At 40.7% G+C, this 20,169-nt stretch overlaps 1 long non-coding RNA gene across 1 annotated transcript; it reads right to left on the reverse strand.

Moving 5' to 3' along the window:
* Nucleotides 1–404: 404 nt before the first annotated feature.
* LOC125463811 (uncharacterized) lies at nucleotides 405–15,911 on the reverse strand. Its single transcript, XR_007249913.2, has 3 exons — nucleotides 15,801–15,911; nucleotides 7,666–7,723; nucleotides 405–1,642 (listed from the first exon to the last, which is right to left on the reverse strand). It is a non-coding gene; the product is annotated as an uncharacterized LOC125463811 (long non-coding RNA).
* Between the last annotated feature and the right edge of the window lie 4,258 nt (nucleotides 15,912–20,169).

Here is a 20,169-nt window from a genome sequence, read left to right on the forward strand (position 1 = left end):
CACTCACTTGAGGCTTGATGACCCTCAGGTTGATCCAGCATCAATCATATATGGCCAACTAGAGAAGGACTCTGTCAAAGGTTAAGTGACTGGAAATATTGACTATATGCTGTCTCCACAAATGCTGCCTGATCTGTTTGAATATTTCTCCTATATTTTATTGTTATTTCTGACCAATTATCTATGCAATTTTAAAATAACACATGTGGTCAGAACATTGGTATCTCATTAATTTTATTCCAGGAAGAATTATGAGGAAAAAAATTGCATTTATTTAGCACCATTCATGACTGCAAGAAGTCCCAAAGTACTTTACGCCCAATGAAATACCTTCAAAGTGCAATGTCACCCCATGAGGGAACCATAAACCAAATGAATCAAATTTATTGAAATAAATCCCAAGATTCTACTTTTATTAAATAGCTCTTCTCAAAACAAATTATTCACTTGTAGGTGTCACTGGCTGGCCAGCATTTATTGCCCATCCTTAATTGCTCTGGGGACAGTGTTAGTGAGCTCTATTCTTGAGCTAATTCAGCCTGTACGCTGTAGATTGGTCCTCAATGTCTTGAGGGTGGCAATTCCAGGATATTGACCCAGCAACGGTGAAGGAACAGTGATCTATTTCCACTTCAGGAAGCTGGTTGGCTTGGAGGTGCCCTTGTCATTCTAGATAGGGCAGCACACTGGCTCAGTGTTTAACACTGTTGCCTCAAAGTGCTGGGGATCCACGTTCGATTCCACCCTCGGATGATTGTCTGTGTGGAGTTTGCATGTTCTCCCCGTGTCTGTGCGGGTTTGTTCTGGTTTCCTCCCACAGTCCAAAGATGCGTACGTTAGGTGGTTTGGCCATGCCAAATTAGCCGTAGTGTTCAGGGAGGTGTAGATTAGGTGGGTTATAGGGAATGGTTCTGGCTGGGATGCTCTGAGGTTCGGTGTGGACTTGTTGGGCCAGACGGTCTGTTTCCACACTGTAGAGATTCTATTCTATAGAAGTGATCAAAGGTTTAGAAGATGCAGACTAAGGATCTTTAGTGAATTTCTGTGGAGCATCTTGTGGATAGTATACATTGCTGCTACTGAGCATCAGTGGTGGAGGAACTGGATGTTCAGGATGTGGGTCCAATCAAGCAGGCTGCTTTGTCTTAGATGGCATCATCCAGGAAAATGGGGACTATTTCATCACATTCCTGGCTTGTGCCTTGTAGATGGTGGACAGACTTTGGGGAGTCAGGTGGTGAGATACTTACTGTGGTATTCCTATCTTCTGACCTGTGCTTATAGACATTGTGTTTATGTGGTGAGTCCAGTTGAGTTTCTGGTCAATAGTAACCCCCAGGATGTTGACAGTGGGAGATTGAGTGGTGGTAACACCATTGAATGTCAAGGGGCAGTGGATAGAATGTCTCTTATTGGAGATGGTCATCGTCTGGCATTTGTGTGATGTGAATGTTATTTGTTACTTGGCAGCCCAAGCTTGAACATTGCCCAGATCTTGTTACATTTGGACATGATTGCTTGAGTATTTGAGGAGTTGTGAATGGTGCTGAATATTGTGCAATCATTTGTGAACATCCCCACTTATGTCCTTATGTTGGAGGGAAGGTCATTGATGAAGCAGCTGAAGATGGTGAATAATTGACTGTGTGAATAAAGAACATTGCAAATTAGACATGAATTAACAAACAAACTATACTTCAAATAAAAAGGTAAATTAAACTTTAAGAGTAGATACAACAAAGATATATCTTGTAGAACTGGAATTAACTCACAGCGCTACCTACACAAAATGTGATGCCACATAGCTGTACAGTTGTTTATTCACATAGTCTGATGTTCTGAAAAGATAATATTCATCTCTGAATTGCATGGGTATAATTGGTATCAGCAAGGCATATTTCTACAAATCCTCACTGAGGTCAAGACAAATCTGATGGCTTCTCTAGAGTTCCATCCTCAATTGTCCAAACAAGAGCACTCCAATTCAAATTTGGCTATATCTGGGAAACATCTGGCTCTTTTGCATCTCAGAGCTTTACACTGAGCTTTTCAGCTTTAAATCTTTTCAGTTTGTTAGCTCATTGCCTCCAACTGCTCCTGTTTCCTTTTCTGCCAAACATAAGTACTTACTTTTTGCAGCGAAGCATTGGCTTTCTCCCCCCTCACAAGAATTTGGCATTTTCCTCTTTTTGTCTCTGGCTGTTTCCTTTACATCTGCGTCTGTGCATACACACTCCTGCTCCTCTGTTTATAACTCTGTTTTATGCTTGGAGCCCTCCATTAAATCTGCAGAGATATGTCTCCTTTCTTCTCCTTTACTGTTGGTATTGCTTCTAGAGCAAATGTTCCCAAGTCAAATGAATCAATATTGCTTGCTGTGCAAGAAAATTACTATTTATCCCTTTAAAATTGTTGCAAACTCTGAAAGGCTTTTATTCATTCAATGTTCTTACAAATAGATAACCAAGAATTTTTAGAGAAATTACAAATTTTCCCCACTGTACTGCTTCAGAGTAATCAGTATAATCACTTTTGCAATGTAGGCAATATGATAGTCAATTTGCGCACAGCTACCTTCTACAAAAGTAATGTGGTATCATTTGGTATTCTATACTAAAGTAATGATTTTCTATTGTGCATTCCCTTAGTGCCTGTGTTTCACGTGCATCTGCCTGTTGTAGTTCTTCAACTCAGTGCTACCTCATGGCTATATTGGGTCTGATGAAAGGCTGCTAACTTTTATAGAGTCATGAAGTCATAGAGCTATACAGCATGGAAACACGCTCTTCGGTCCAACTAGTCAACGCCAACCACTGTGGGTTGCAGCAGACGGCCTTTCAGGGCGACCTCGAGCAATTTTCAGACTGTACCACCTCAAAGTTGGCAGCACCAATTTTCAGCCGACTGGCACAGCAAGGGTGCTGGCAGAGTGGCAGCTGCAGGAAGACAAACCGTGCCACCTTGGAAGAAGACAGTAAGCTCCTGCTCTCCTAAACCACTAATATTCCCACAGATGGCAGCTCAACAAACCTAATAATCTATGGAAGAGATGACTGTACCCTTGTTAATCATTGCAAGCTTCTTTAGACAATCGTTGCTGTGATTTGATACGATAAGCAGCACTCTGAGTTTATGTGGCAGTGAGCTGAAGTTGCTTCAGTCTGGTTTGGCTTCAATCTGAGCTTTGACTGCAACACTCGGATTATTGCATACTTTTACTGTTACTGCAATGGAAACTGAGATAGCAGCCTTCAGACATCATGGTTTGACCCATAAGAGCTGACATGGCTTTAGCTCCAAAATAGATATTAGAAAAGAGGGCCCACAAGCTCGGCATCAAACCATGTACAAGGCCAGGCTAAATCTTCGATACTCCATGCTTGTCACTATCTGCTCCTTCAGCTTTCTCTCTGTTGGACTTCCTGTTGTTAAAGGTGCTCATTTCTTTGGTTGACATCACATGGTGACACAATGGTCTCCAGTGCAGCAGCAGGGATCTTTGGAGCATGTTTCTTCCTGGTTACACTAGTCATATTTCCTCCTGGTCAGATTTTCTTCCCCAGATGCTTCGAACTCATGTTCTACTCAAAATGCACCTTCCCTTTGAATGGGTGATAATGGGACTTGCAGATGCTGAAGAATCCAAGATAATAAAATGTGAGGCTGGATGAACACAGCAGGCCAAGCAGCATCTCAGGAGCACAAAAGCTGACGTTTCAGGCCTAGACCCTTCATCAGAGAGGGGGATGGGGTGAGGGTTCTGGAATAAATAGGGAGAGAGGGGGAGGCGGACCGAAGATGGAGAGAAAAGAAGATAGGTGGAGAGGAGAGTATAGGTGGGGAGGGAGGGAGGGGATAGGTCAGTCCAGGGAAGATGGACAGGTCAAGGAGGTGGGATGAGGTTAGTAGGTAGGAGATGGAGGTGCGGCTTGGGGTGGGAGGAAGGGATGGGTGAGAGGAAGAACAGGTTAGGGAGGCAGAGACAGGTTGGACTGGTTTTGGGATGCAGTGGGTGGAGGGGACGAGCTGGGCTGGTTGTGTGGTGCAGTGGGGGGAGGGGACGAACTGGGCTGGTTTTGGGATGCGGTGCGGGAAGGGGAGATTTTGAAGCTGGTGAAGTCCACATTGATACCATTGGGCTGCAGGGTTCCCAAGCGGAATATGAGTTGCTGTTCCTGCAACCTTCGGGTGGCATCATTGTGGCACTGCAGGAGGCCCATGATGGACATGTCATCTAAAGAATGGGAGGGGGAGTGGAAATGGTTTGCGACTGGGAGGTGCAGTTGTTTATTGCGAACCGAGCGGAGGTGTTCTGCAAAGCCCAGTTCGTCCCCTCCCCCCACTGCACCACACAACCAGCCCAGCTCGTCCCCTCCACCCACTGCATCCCAAAACCAGTCCAACCTGTCTCTGCCTCCCTAACCTGTTCTTCCTCTCACCCATCCCTTCCTCCCACCCCAAGCCGCACCTCCATCTCCTACCTACTAACCTCATCCCACCTCCTTGACCTGTCCGTCTTCCCTGGACTGACCTGTCCCCTCCCTACCTCCCCATCTATACTCTCCTCTCCACCTATCTTCTTTTCTCTCCATCTTCGGTCCGCCTCCCCCTCTCTCCCTATTTATTCCAGAACCCTCACCCCATCCCCCTCTCTGATGAAGGGTCTAGGCCTGAAACATCAGCTTTTGTGCTCCTGAGATGCTGCTGGGCCTGCTGTGTTCATCCAGCCTCACATTTTATTATTCCCTTTGAATGGTATAGGTTTGCTTTAATGGGATGGACTAGCTTGAACTTGTGCTAATCTCTCATGATTTTATACCTCCTGTTCAGGCATGTATCCATTCAACCATATGTTTAGCATAAGGTGAAATTGTGGAAATGAGCAGGCAGCATGATATTTGTATGTTACATGAATTGGAAGAAATTACGATCTCTGTTGCTGATTTCAGGTTTCATTTCCCATCAAAGCTCCTTCAATTTACTGGGTCAAAATCGTGGAACTCTCTCACTCTCTCTTTATGGGTCTACCTACACAAAATAGACAGCTGTGTTTCCTTATCACATTTTCAAGGGGCAACTAAGGATGGGCAATAAACACTGGCCCTGGTAACAACACCCACATCCTGTGAATTAATCAAAGTGACTTGTTGCATTTTCTATAATCTGACTTCATGAACACATCTGCCATCCCTACCCTTCATTACCATTAGCTCCCATTGAATAGTTCCACACAAATGTACTAATGGACAAGTGTCAATGCAAGGATTATAGTCATAAGGACTTTTGTAAATGACAGGTTGTAACAAGAGGGAAATAGAACCTTGTTGATTGATGTCAAGGGGTAATGTGGAACAAACTGACAGAGTTTTGTTCATGGTATAACTGAGACAGATTTTCCCTGCCACACCACTCCCAGAGGAAGTTTGGTTTCCATAGATTTGTAGATCTAGATTGGAGGCCATCTGTTTATTCATCCTCTTAAATTAATATGGCCCAGTGTGTTTATGTTTCAGCATCACAATTCACCTTACTTCAATACAGCTTAAAAAGAATTAGACATCTAGTATCTGAACATATTGTGCCAATTTCAACAAGTGATTAGAAAATCCTGTAACATAAATGAGTTCTGAGAAGAAAGGATTTATCCAAATATCATCACATAATCGAGCGATTTTCTCTTCCGATCTGTTCAAACCTCCAATTGTAGAGCAGAATACATTTCCTGACTACAAACAGAAAGCAATCAATTCACGTAAGACCTCCTTTATAATCTATGTCATGCTGTGATATTTCAACACAACAGAGATATTTTATCAAAAAATTAGTCTTCGCTACAGTCAAATGCATGTAATTGTGTTTGTGTGTTTATAATGTTTGAATTGGGTCTGCTGGAGATCACTGGCACTGTGAGATGATGCTGCTGGTTTTTCATCAGCCCTGCCTTTTGACAGATTTATATTAAAGTTATTTTTATATAAAGTTATTTTTACATAAAGGTACTTAATCTATTAGCCCTACACTATTAACAGCTTTTGGATTGATATCAACTCTATAAAAATCTTTGCCCTCGAGATACAAAATGTAGAAGCATCTGACCTTTTCAGCAGCTAAAAATGTGTTGACTTGCAAAAGGGTAGCACTTCCATTACTGAGACTGGGCATTCACTGTTGCCAATTGCTTACTGTCCTCCTTTGAAAATGTATTTCTCACCAAACTGTTGCTGATCAGCGTTTGAATGAATGCGAAGCATCACTGATGGTTTCTGGATATTATTACCAGTGACCAATTATACTGTACTGACTACTATGTTGCTAGGCAGTTCAAGACACTAAGCTGGCACATTTTAAATTTGCTGTTCAGAGTCTGAATGCACAGCCAGCAGTGACCTTGTGGGCTGCATGGATCTCTTCTAATAATCTACAGCTGGTGCGATTACTACAAACATGGCAATTTTAACATAGTGCAACCAGCTGAATGAAGCTGGCTTAGGCCTGGTTTGATGACAATAATGCTATGCGCAGGGACTGAATTAAAATATAATTAAATAAGATGCCAGGAAAGGTCACTGGCACACAAAATAAAGCTGCTGAAAGAAAAATGAAATATGTTTGTGAAGAGCGAAAGCATTGAGAGATCAACACAGTCAGGTCTTTAAAGTGAAGATACATCAAGTGAGTGACTGGCCTCCTGGACTAATGACCAATAGAATGACACAAAGCAAAAGGAGGCCATTTGGCCCATTATACGTTTGCCTGTCCTCTGAAAGCACTGTCAAATTAGACATATTTCCGTGCTCTTTCCCTCCTACTCTTCAAATCTTTTCTCTTGAATCACAGCAACATCCTGGTAAATCCTTTATGAACCTGTCCAGGTTAATAATGTCCTTCCTATAGTAGGGTAATCAGAACTGCACACAATAGTCCAGAACAGGCTTCACCAAAGTACAGCCTCCAAATGACATTTCTATTCCTATAGTCAAAGATCTGAGCAATAAAGAATGCAAATTTCAAGGAATTATGTACCCTTCGGTCCCTCTGTTCTACAACTCTTCCCAGGGCCCTAACATTAATTATATAAGACCTGACCTTGTTTTTTTTAAACAAAGTGCAATACCTCATATTTATCTAAATTAAACTGTCTGCCACTCTTCAACCCATTGAACTAATTGATCAAGATTCTTTGTAATCTTAGATAACCTTCTTCACCGTCCACTAAATCACCAATTTTGGTGTCATCCACAAACTTACGGAGAAGCCTCCTATATTTTCACCCAAATTAGTTATACAAATGACCAAAGGTGGACCCAGTGCCGATCCCTGTGGAGCACTGCATATCACAGGCCTCTAGCCCAAAAAATATCCCTCCAGCACCACCCTTTTTCTCCTGCCGTTAAGCCAATTTTGAATCTAATTGGCAAACACACACTGAATCCCATGTGATCTAATGTTACTAATTAGTCTACCATGCAGAACCTTGTCAAAAGCTCTACTAACGTCCTTCTACCACTTTGCCCTCATCAATCTTTTCGGTTACATGCTCAAAAAACTCAATCAAGTTTTTGAGACATGATGCTCCTCAAATAAAACCATGCTGACTATATCTAATCAGTCCTTGCCTCACCAAGTGCATGTAAATCTTATCTTTCAGAATGACCAACAACTTACCCACCACTGATGTCAGGCTCACAGGTCTATAGTTTGCAGGTTTCTCCTTACAGTCATTCTGAAATAAAGGGACAACATTATCCACCCTTCAGTCCTGCAGCACCTCTCCCTCAGTTATAAGATGTTACAAATATTTCTGCTAGGGGCCCCGCAATTTCTTCCCTAACTTCCCATAACATCCTGGGATACACTTGAAGAGGTCCCAGAGATCTTATCCATTATAATGTTTTCTAAGAGCTCCAGCACTTCTTCTTTGGTAATGTGAACTGTTTTTGAAATGTCAGTATTTATTTCCCTGAGTTCTTTAGCCTTCATTTATTTCTCCATGTAAAATCTGATATGAAATATTCATTTAGTATCTGTCCTATCGCCTGAGGTTCATCACATAAATGACCTTGTCGGTGTTTAAGGGGCCCTATTCTTTCTCTAGTTGCTCTTTTGCTCCTAATACACTTGTGGAATCTCTTTGGGTTATCCTCGACCTTCTGTGCCAAGGCTATCTCATATCCCCTCTTTGCTCTCCTGATTTCCCTTTTAAGAATGCCCCTACAGTCTTTACATTCTTCAAGGGATTCATTTGATCCCAGTTGCCTATATCTAATATATAATTCTTTCTTACACTTGACTAGAATCTCATTATCTCTATTCATTCATTGCCTCCCTTCTTAACAGCCTTACCTTTCACTCTAACAGGAACATAGTGCCTGAGGCCTTTGAAGGCCTCCCACTTGTCAGTTGTCCTTTTACCAGCTAGCAGTCTACATCGATCAACTTTTGAAAGTGCTTCTCTCATACAACTTAAATTTGCCTTACTCCAATTGAGAACTTTAACTTTTACAGAAGGCCTATCATTTCCATAACTATTTTAAAACAAATAGAATTGTGATTACTAGTCCCAACATGTTCTTCTACTATCACTTCAATCATTTGCCCTGTCTTACTTACCAAGAGAAGGGCAAATTTTGCTTCTTCTCTAGAAGGTGTATTTACATATTAATAAAGAAAGCTCTTTGAACATTTTTAACAAATTCCTCCCCATCCTAGCCCTCAACATTATGACAGTCCCAGCCAATGTTTGGAAAATTTAAATCCCCTACTATTACAAGCCTATTATTCTTGAATATATCTGAGACCTCTCCACATATTTACTCCTCAATTTCTTTCAGTTTGCTGGGGGTCTAGAGAATAATCCCTTCAAGGTGATCGTCCCTTTCTTATTTCTAATTCCTACCTCTGTAGTTTCATTGGACAATCCCTCAGAAATATCCTTGCTAATTACAATAATAATGTTTTCCTTAATTACAAACGCTACTCCCCCTACTCTCTTACCTCCCTTTCTATCCTTCCTATAGCATCTAAACTTCAGAACATGTGAGTCTTTAAATTTTCCTGTTAACTGTTTTATTGGCACAAAACATAACAATCATAGAAAAGTTTACCTCCAAATATTAGAGACAGAACTAGACCAAATTTTAGAAATAAAGAAATGTTAATTTATTCTTTTTGTATGTAATTATTAATATGTGTCTTCAGATTCAGTTCAAAATAAATGATGGTGTAGGAGTACTCATGTGCTGGTATCTCATGGAATTATTTCCATGAGTTTGATTTGGGGAAAAGAAGGATTTCATATTTCTTGTGGAATTTTGAATAATTCCTATTTTCCCAAATCTATAGGGATCTCTGTATTATTGCAATCATAAAGAAATAATTAACCTGAATCAAGGCTCATTTTGTATGTATAGCAAGCCTAATGTGGCTCTCATGCCCACCCTCATAGTCAAGTGAGACATGCCAAACTAGCTGACAACATGCGATGAATCCTAATTTACCGATTTGGGACCTTAGAGAAATTGATTCATCGGTAACTGCTGTGTTTGGTGGTGAAATTTTCTTCAATCAATTTCAGACTCTTTCTTCCTCCTTTACAGCAAACATTCTGCACTTGATTCACACTTTATCAATTCTCATATGTTTGTCATTCTTTAAACCTAAAAAAATGCTGCAATCGCATACAAATTGCAGGAATAATTAGGTGTGGTGAATTTTGTAATGTTTGTTAGATTAAATCATACAAAAAGACAGGTGTTGAACTGTGAAGGCAACTACTGTGGACTATTAACATAGTTGATGTTAAGATAATTCGTTTTTATTCTCTTATCTTGTTCTCCTTTGAAGACTTGTGTATGACACCTGTCATAACTGAATGCATATCAAACTGATATCTAATTGGCACAGGTATGAGCTTCACATAGCAGCAGAAAGAATCAGATCTGTACAACACTACCTTCTCTCTGGTGCAGCAATTAACCTTTGCTTGGCCTCAGGAGATGTCTATGTGAATTACTCCACATGAGAAGAATACCTTGTGGCATTAAATGGACTGGTGAACTTAAACTCATCGTCACTTTGTGGGTTTATAGTTTTCGTACAAGTGCTCAATTTAAGCTTATTAGGACTCTTTATCTGCCAACACCCTGTCTTTATAGCATGTCGCGTACGCTATGTGGTAGTGTGTCCAATTTTCCTAGTTATCTTAACCAGCCCATTCAGACATGTCATGACATATATCAAGACCAGGCGGGATTTGAACCTGGATCTTCTGGCCTGGAGGTAGGGGCCCTACATAAAACTCCTCCTAGTTTTAATACAACAGTACTTTCAGGGTCTTGTGGAGCACTGGTAATACCCCCTATCACTGAACCAGGCATCCCAGGTTCAAGTTCCAATTATTTCAGATGTGAGTCATCACATCTCTGAACAAGTTGATTAAGAAATATCTATAACAGCATTTTCTCTAACATATTTTGAGCAAAGTGAAAAATCTGCTGTCGACATGAACACATACTTAATTTTCAGTGTATTCTTATGTTATTGTAGTAAGAACTTGATTCTGCACATTTTCCTCATTGCGTTCAACTTTTGAGGGCTATAAAATTGCAGGCTTATTCTTGCTACATTGAAAATGCTTCAAAAAGCAGAAAAGGCTTTTGCCAACTCAGATGAATAAGAGCTGTTTACTTAACCTACACAGCCTCACACTATTGCACAAGTATTAATGTAACTGGTGTCCACTTTTTTGATTTTTGTAATTATTTAATGTTTGCAGTATTTTGTGAATGGAGGGCAGAGCTGAATGAACAGATGTATTTCAATCCAAAAGTAACATAGAGACCAAAAGCAGCTAAACACGTGGTAATTCCATAACTACACTGCAACAGCTTATTGAAGAGAGCTATATGATTCTGAAAATACTTAATCGCTTGTTTAAAAATATCTCATTGTTCCAGACATTTATGTTCAGCTCATATAGAAAGGAGATCCAGTATTTATGGAGTGGCATTCCGTACCTCAGGATGTTTGGAATTGCTTTACATATGGTGTATTTTCATAGTGCAGTCAATGCTTTCATTTAGGAAGCCCAACAGCTTTTATCCTTCACAGCAAGCTCCCACTAACAGCAACATGATAGTAAGCTGTTTACAGTGATATTGAGATTTCAAATTGTTCAGGGCACAGGGAAGAATTACTTAGTTCCAGTTTCATGTAGAGTTTAGAGTTGTTGCATGTTGTTGAGGCACATCTATGACAAACAATCACATTGCAAATGAGGACTTGGAAAGCCTGCCCTGAAACAGAAGTAACTGGAAGCAAAGAAAAACACAGTTTTCTGAATATTAATTAGAATGTTGCCTCCCTCAGGTTAGAGCACTCACTGTCTGGCAGCCATAATATCATCTAAAGATCCTTAATCAATTCTGTACCCTTAACGGCTAGTGATTAAGAACTCTCATTCAGGACATTTATTTCTTATCCATGATAGCTTTCAGAGTTTTCAGCAAAAAATTATATTTTTATCTGTGTTACTGAAATCCCTCTGGAAAAATATCTTTCTCTGCTTTTCAAAGGTTCCACTTGATTTCACCTTGCAGTCAGGAAAGATTGATGTGGGATTGATAACGGCTTTCATCTGTGTAATGATGAGTAATGAGTGATATGGGATCAGTCTCTTGTTATCAATTGACACTGTAAATGCAATAATGAGTCAATATACTGTTATTGACTAGGTGTATAACAAGTGATTTTGGATCAGTTTCCAGTGAGCTTTTGAGAATGCACTGTGTGATAAGGAATCAGGGATCACCTATTGACCAAGTGTACATGAATGATTTAGAATCAGTTTCCTGTTAGCAGTAGGGACTGTTCTGCGTAATAACAGATCCATCTCCTATTACTGACTGGGAGAACAATGGGTAATATGGGATCAGATTTCTATTATGAGGCATGTGTTGGCCCATCCACTGGCTAAAATTGAATCTCACCCAGTGGTGTTTCTGTTGGAGGTGGTGAAAATAATGAAAACATCTGGGGAGAAAGACTTAGTGATGGAATATAGATAAACATCAGAGTACAAGGAAGCAGTTACAAATGAGAAAGGTAAACCAACGGAAGATAGTATAAACTTTTTCATACTTGTGCATGAGATGTAAAGATAGCTGCCAGGGTCAACAATTTTTGATCACCCTGACTGCCCTGGCAAAGTAGGTGATCTGCTTTCTTGAAATGCTGGAGACCTGGGCAAATAGCCATGTCTTCAATGCTACTCTAAAGGGAGTTCCATGATTTTGACCTGGTGACAGTGAATGAACAACAATAAGGTTCCAAACCAGGACAATGTGTGACTTTGAGGAAAACTTGAGGATGTTGGTACTCCTCACCTTTCTAGATAGAGGTCTACCTTCCAGGTAGAGGTCATGGATTTGGAAGGTGCTGCCAAGGGAATCTTAGTAAATTGCTGAAGTGTATCTTCATGGTGGCACACAGTACATTGGAGTGAGAGAGCAAATGTTGACGGTTGTAGATAGGCTACCAATCAAGTAGGCTGTTACATCACACTCCTGGCGTCTACCTTGCTGATGGAGGACAGGCATTGGGGAGGCAGGACTCAAATTACTTCCCAGAACAATCCTAAACTCTAACCTACCCTTTTAGCCATGACATTGAAATGGCTGGCCCATTTCAGTTTCTGTTTATTGGTAATGTCCAGAATGTTGACAGTTGGTGTTTCAAGAGTGGTAAAGCCACTGAATGTCAATGGAAGATGGTAGGACTCTGCCTTGTTGGAAAAGATCATTTCTAGGCACTTGTGAATGTTACTTGCCAATTATCAGCCCCGGCCTGGATTTTGTCCAAAATCTTATTGCATGTGGATATTGATTGCTTCGGTATCTGAGAAATTGTGCACAGTGAACATTGTGTAATCTTCAGCAAACCTTCCCACTTCCGCCCTTATTGTGGAGGGAAGCAGCTGAAGATTGTTGGGCCTAGGGCACTACCCCGAAGAACTCCTGCGGTGCTGACTTGGGGCTGACATAATTGGGCTCTAATCAAGCACAGTCACCTTCCTTTGTGCTAGATATGACACTAACCAAGAGAGAGATTTCCCCCAATCTCCCAATTCCTTTCGACGTAGATTTAATAAAGGTCCTTGAGGCCAATCTTGGCCAAAGCTGCTTTGACATCAAGGACAATCACTCTCACCCAGCTTAATAGTGACTGAAGAATTGGGGATATGCCAAACCATGAGGTTACACATTGTATTGAAGCTGAATTCCAGCACTGGCTCACTGAAACTCATGGAAGCCCAATTTTAAGTTCGAGATCTGTTCTAATTCAATCCCAGTTAACGTGGTGGTAGTACCATATAACATCATGGAGGATATCTAAGGCTATAAGACATAGGAGTGGAAGTAAGGCCATATCCACAATGAGGAGGTATGTTTTCTTTTCCACAAGGACTGTGTAATGGTTACTTCCACTCTTATAGTTACTGAAAGACATAATTGATATTGGTAGATTTGAATTTTCCCTCTTACTTGTTCCCTCACCACCTACTGGAAAACAGACGAGCAATTCTATTAATTAGTATTCAACCAGCTCAGTCAGTCATGTTTCTAACAAGCTAGACTGAAGTTCCCTATCCAGGTTACATCCTGTGGTCTTGCCACCCATATGGTGTTAGCATGGAAAAGAACTGATTCATCCGCAGTAAGTGGCATTGGTAGGATGTTTCACTTGATACTTTGAGCTTTCATGGAGTCAGGAGTCAATAGGGTCAATTAAGGATTTCCAGTGCAGCTCCTTCCCTGCTGTGTACCACTGAGCCACCATCTCTTTTGGGTGTATCGCACAAGTGGGACAGGAGATACACAGGGATAGTGGTGCCTGGCGCATTGTTTGTGAGGTTTGACTCACTACATTGACTACGTACTGTGGAACAACGTTGTAATTTTTTCATGTGTTACCAGATGTTAGTAAGCAAGAAATTTCAGGGTTTACAAGGCTTACTTAGCTGAGTTTGCTGCTGTCATTTCAAGTGCCTTCGGTAATGCCTAGGTGGTCTGTCCTGTTTACAGTCCTTTCTTTAGATTTTGTTGTAGTTTGAAACAGACCATTTCAGAGCAGAGTTAAAATTCAACCACGTTGCTGTGAGTCTGAAATCACATTGAGGCCAGAGCAAGTAAGCCCTGCAGCTTTCCTTATGTATATAGCACTAACGTACCTGATAGTTTATTTTTAAATGACCATAAACAATATTTACATGCTCACCATTAGGCTAGATTTTTGTTTAATTCCAGACTTTTGTTGAATTCAAATTTAACCATCTGTTAATGTGGGATTTGAACTCATATACAAATTCCTGGAAAAGCTCAGCTGGCTTAGCAGCATAAATGGAGAGAAATTAAAGCTCCCCAAGAACATTAGTCTAGAGTTTTGAGTAAACACATCTTCGCTGGTGTTACTACAGTACCACTATATCCCCCAATATACAGTGAGACTCTGGTCAGTTAGCTTGGAATAGCTAGTTTACAAAGCAGAGTAACACCAATTGCAAAGGTACACTTCCTGAACGGGCTGAGGTTACTGTGAAGGACCATCCTGCTCGACTTCTCCCCTCACCTGAAGTGCAATGACCCTCAGATTAAACAACTATGAGTTGATTGTCTGGGATAAGAGAGTAGCCCTCTGTTCTGGTAAGACTACAGTAGAGGGTGGTGATGGCCTAGTGGTATTATCACTAGACTGTTAATCTACAAACCCAGATAATGTTCTGGGGACCTGGGTTCAAATCCAGCCACAGCAGATGGTGGAATTTGAAATCAATAAAATTTTTGAATTGAGTGTCTAGTGATGATCACAAAACCATTGCTGATTTTTGGGCAAAAACCTATTTGGTTCTTTAATGTCCTTTAGGGAAGGAAACTGCCATCCTTTCCTCGTCTGGTCTCCATGTGACTTCAGAACCACAGCAATGTGGTTGACTGTCAACTGTCCTCTGGGCAAGAAATACTGCCAAGCCAGCGATGCCCTCATCCAGTGGATGAATAAAACAACTTTACCTTTACAGTAAGACCTTGTATATATTTTCAATCATAAATTTAGTAATAATACTGCTTCATTTGTAAATGATATTAAATGCCCTCTGCTTGATGCATGTACAGCACCATATCTGTATTTATGATACATCTGTCACATAAACAATTGCAGAAGTGAACAGGAATCCTTGTGCTGTGCGAAGCTCAGACACATTGAATATGAAATTGATCATTTCCAAACATTGAATGAACAAATTTAACCATAAAAATCCAGGCTACTTTCTAAAAGAACAATGGAAACAAACCCGCCTCTCACTGCAGTATATTGAACAATTTATAAATGCTCTATTATGTTCCCTATGTAATCCTGTGTCCCAACAGTTTTCACAGAGATGGGTGTTTGGCCACGGGCAAAGTGATGATAGGAGTGATGGTCAAAGATGAACTAATGAGAGTCTGATTAATTAGCAAGAATGAGCTTGGGCTTGAAATGATCTGACAGCAGATGATGTTGCTTTTTCAGTTTATTAATTATAAAGATTGATAGACATTGTCTTGTTGTTAATTAAGAATTTAACTTGTCACTATTAGTCTCCTAATCCTTGCTGATTTGAAGATTTTCACAGGCATTAGGAGCTCCACTGAGACATGAAAGCTGGTAATTGCCTTACAACGGGAATGTGATGTGGCCTCAAAGTATGACAATGCATACAAATACGCAATATTTTACACAAAAACAAAACTTTGGAAAACATTTACCTTGACATGCTTGCTAAAGAGATGAGAAATGACTTCCTGCCTCTGTAAATGTCTTCCTGCAAGTACAATATCCCCTTCATGATGCTGCTATTTCTTCTCTTGTCAATGAACAGCTGCAGCCTTGGCAATGTGTCAGCAGTTCACAAGGCTAAAGGGATGTGCCAGGAACAAGTCTCAGGCGAGGCGTAATGTCCAACTACCAGCAATAGCCTTTCCCTTTCAAATGCCCCTAATCTGTTGGCATTCCTGCTGTGAGAAGCAACGTGAGTACTGGGAAAAGCCAGCAGCTTTGTCGGAATTTATCACATTTATCCTTGCTCTTGAAAGTGGATTGTTTTAACGCCTTTGATTAAGGGGAAGGGCAGCTGGGCCAAGAACTGGTAGCAAGTGCTGCCCTTTCCTTAGTTAAAGTTGCACGTGTATTTTTAGATGGAAAAACAAATCCTTTCTAAATGACATGTTCTGTTTTGAGTATTATTTCCAGTATTCCATTCCCTGATTAACAAATCCACCAAGGCTTTTAACGTACAATGAGAGATGTTTTACAGAAAACAAGTAAGAGAAGAGGCTTAATGGTATGGACAAGTCGTTATTTTCACCATATGACAAAAGACTGCAGTCTAAAACAAAATATTTTACAAACATCCATTTAAACACTAACAAAACAAAATACCACTGTGTTTCACCTTGTACTTTTCCTGTGAGAGGAAGTGCTTTCTTTCTGTGGGAAAATCCTGCATTGTAACACTTGTGAAATCAGGTGAGGTCGACAATGTTTGTGGCTGTACAGAGCTCTGACAATGCTGGGATCCAAGGGAGGTAGAAATTCCTGCACAGCCGCAAAATCTATACAAGATTTGCATATGATAACAATACCACGTCCATGAGTTCATTTGACAATGTTAACCTCTTCATCAATGTACCTCTCAAGGAGACACAGACATTTGGATTTCAACACTATATCATGGCAGTCCAGATGTGGAGGTGCCGGTGTTGGACTGGGGTGGGCAAAGTCAGAAGTCACACAGTTATAGTCCAACAGGGTTATTTGAAACCATAAGCTGTCAGATGCTGCTCCCTCATCAGGCGAAGTGGAGGCAAGCGCAACATCACCCAATGAAGGAGCAGCACCTGGAAAGCTTGAAATTTCCAATAAGCCTTGGCCTATAACCATGTGTTGTATAACTTCTGATTATGGCAATCTAGAGCCTTCACCATTGTGTGAATCTGTATTCATTGACTTTATGAAATCAGCGTCTCAGAAATTTGAGTTCGGTATGAAAGGTATCATGTGAGCCCAAATAGATGGTTTTGCCATAGGATCCCTAATAGATCCAGATCTCATGAACACATTGTTAGGTTCCACTGGAAATCTCTCTTTCAGGCAATGACACCAGGCATTTTACCCCTTGCCTGTTTCCAAGATATAGATGATATATATTTGCTGCATTTGAATACATTGCAACATGTAAGAATTTCCTTGCACATCGTAAGGGGCTCCAGACTATACTCAAACTCATCTTTGAAATGAAACAGTCAAGTAAACTACCTTTCCTTGATGGTTCTGGTTGAGAAATTAGTCAGGGATTCTCAATTACATTCTCTCAAATGCCTACCTTGACTGGGCAATATATGCGTTGGTATTGCTACAGTTCCATGCCCTGTTGGATTGGCCCTTCTGACATTGTCACAAATAGGGTACGTGCTATTTGCTTTCCATGCAAGCTTGAATCATGGAATAGAGTGCGTCAATTCACTTCTATGAGATAATGGCCACCCTGATCAGAACATTTCTTACCATATATTATACAATCTCACAAACAGGCCGAAGTCAGGCACTTTTGGTCCTGAAAAGTGCTCAGTATACTTCAGATTATCCAATGGGTAAAGTATCTCAATGATCTGAGAAACAGGTGAAGCTACCAACGCAGAATATTAAAAAAACTGACATAAACACAGGAGTACCATTAGAAGTGTGTGGGCTGTTGTCACTAACAATACCATCCATTTCTCAGGGCATGCTAGACCTAGGGCAAGTATGAACAACATCAGAACAAAAAGTAACAAAGAAAACAGTTGCCAAACTCGAGAACTCTCTGTCATATCGAAACCAAGTGACATTGGCTTGTGTTGCCTTTTGGGATGTTTATATCTCTATCTGTGCATGATTCATATAAATCCCAGGAAATCATGTCAGTTGATATTTTTCTGAGGCCAGAATGTTTGTAAATGGGCAGCAGAGGGCCCATTAGATGGACCTCAAAAATGGAGTCTTAAAATTAGTGTTAATGTGACATCCAATCAGGGGGATTAAGATAGATCAACATAACTATCACAAGATCTTTTCCTAATCAAAGAACAGTGTACACAACGGAGTTCTAGATCAGTGCTACTACTACTACTTGACTTTTAATTGAGCTTGCCATATAATCTAATCTTCAATGGTGGTCCTTTGAGCTTTTATGATTTACTGCTGACATCGGCAAGTTTTGCCAACTAACAGGCCATCACTGATGTTCCAAATAAGAAAAGTCCCACTAACAAGTGCAGAACTTCTAACGAACTAGCACATCCATGGAATTCAGGGGAAGGGATCCGCAGTTCATGGAATTTACAGACAAAAACAAAACATTCTTCCTAAAAGATCCATAACAGTGTTTATGCTTCACGCAAGCATCCTCCCACTTGATTTCTATTTGGAATATGAAGCGGTCTAATGACAAGCACTGTCGATTGCTGTAAAAACCCATGTTGTTCACTAATATCTGATCTGGAAGGGAATTTGCCATCTTTACTTGGACTGACCTATGTGTAACTCCAGATCCACAGCAATGTGGTTGACTCTACTAAGCCCTCTGGGCAACAAGGGATGGGAAATAAATGCTGGTCTAATCAGTAACACTCATACCCATGAACAGTCTTTGTAAAAATTCTTTCTACATAAATTTCTCTTCGTATTATAATTACTATTTAACCTCATAAACATATCCTTCTATTCCTTTCTCAGATGTCCCTTTATCTGGCTTATCCTTGAATGCATCTACAGTTAATCACTTCAGTTTTGCCTTGTGACAGCCTGTTCTGCATTCAGGCCAATCTCCTAAATTCCCTCTTAGAGATATTAATGGCTGATCCCTATTTCTGGTCGCTCCCACAGGTGGAAACATCTTTTCTATCTCTACCCTATCAAAACTTTATTTTGCCATCCCTCAGCCTTACCGTTTCTTGATAAAAGAGCTTAGCCCATGCAATGTAGGCTGACCTCCCAGTTCTGGCCTCAGAATTCCTACAGTGTGGAAGCTAGCCATTTGACCCAGTGAGTCCACACTAATCTACCAAACAGCATCCTACCCAGATCCACCCCATCCCTGCAGCCCTGCACCTTCCATGGCCAATCCACCTGACCTGTATATCCCTGGACACTACAGGGAATTTAGCATGGCCAATCTACCTAAACTGCACATCTTTGGACCGTGGGAAAAAACTCACTCAGACATGGCAACAATGTGCAAACTCCACATAGACAATCTCCCAAGGCTGGGATCAAATCCAGGTCCCTGGTGTACTAACCACTGAAACACCATGCTGCCCTCTCTCATGCTGGTTAATCTTTTTTGCATCATTGTTAGTTCTTCCACGAACATTTTTTTTTATAACATTAACAGAGAGCAGGACTATTCAGAATTCTCCAAAAATGATCCCAAAACTGGAGACAGTCTGAATATAATTTCTGGAAAACAAATCCATATTGTTGCCCTTATGCCAAATGCAAAGGTTCCTCCCATCTCTCCTGCAATGTTTTAATTTTCTGTGACTAACTTGGATGCTATTAAATTGGAAAGGGTGCAGAGAAAGATTTACAAGGATGTTACCAAGACTGGAAGGTTTGTGTTACAAGGAAAGGCAGGTTAGGCTGGGATTTTTCTCCCCGTGGAGTGTTGGAGGCTGAGGGTTGACCTTACAGAGGTTTATAAAATCACCAAGGGTTTGGATGGACTGAATAGCAAAGATCCTTTCCCCGGAGTAGGGGAGTTCAAAATGAGGGGGTGCAGATTTAAAGTAGGAGGGAAAGATTTAGAATGGACCTTAAGGGCCAACATTTTCACGCAGGCAGTGGTGCATTTATAGAATGAGCTACTGAAGGAAGTGGTAGAGTATAGTACAGCTACAACATTTAAAAGGCATTTGGACAGGTGCATGAATAGGAAAAGTTTAGTGGGATATGGGCCAAACACCAGAAAATGGCACTAAAACAGTTTAGGAAACCTGGTTGGTCATGGATGAGTTTGGCTGAAGGGCCTATTTCCTTGCTATCTGAGCCTATGACTCTAACTTTCAAACCCTAGTAACAGGGGAACAACTTTAAACA

The sequence above is a fragment of the Stegostoma tigrinum genome, chromosome 22, assembly GCF_030684315.1.
Source record: "Stegostoma tigrinum isolate sSteTig4 chromosome 22, sSteTig4.hap1, whole genome shotgun sequence".
In the NCBI taxonomy this organism is placed as follows: domain Eukaryota; kingdom Metazoa; phylum Chordata; class Chondrichthyes; order Orectolobiformes; family Stegostomatidae; genus Stegostoma; species Stegostoma tigrinum.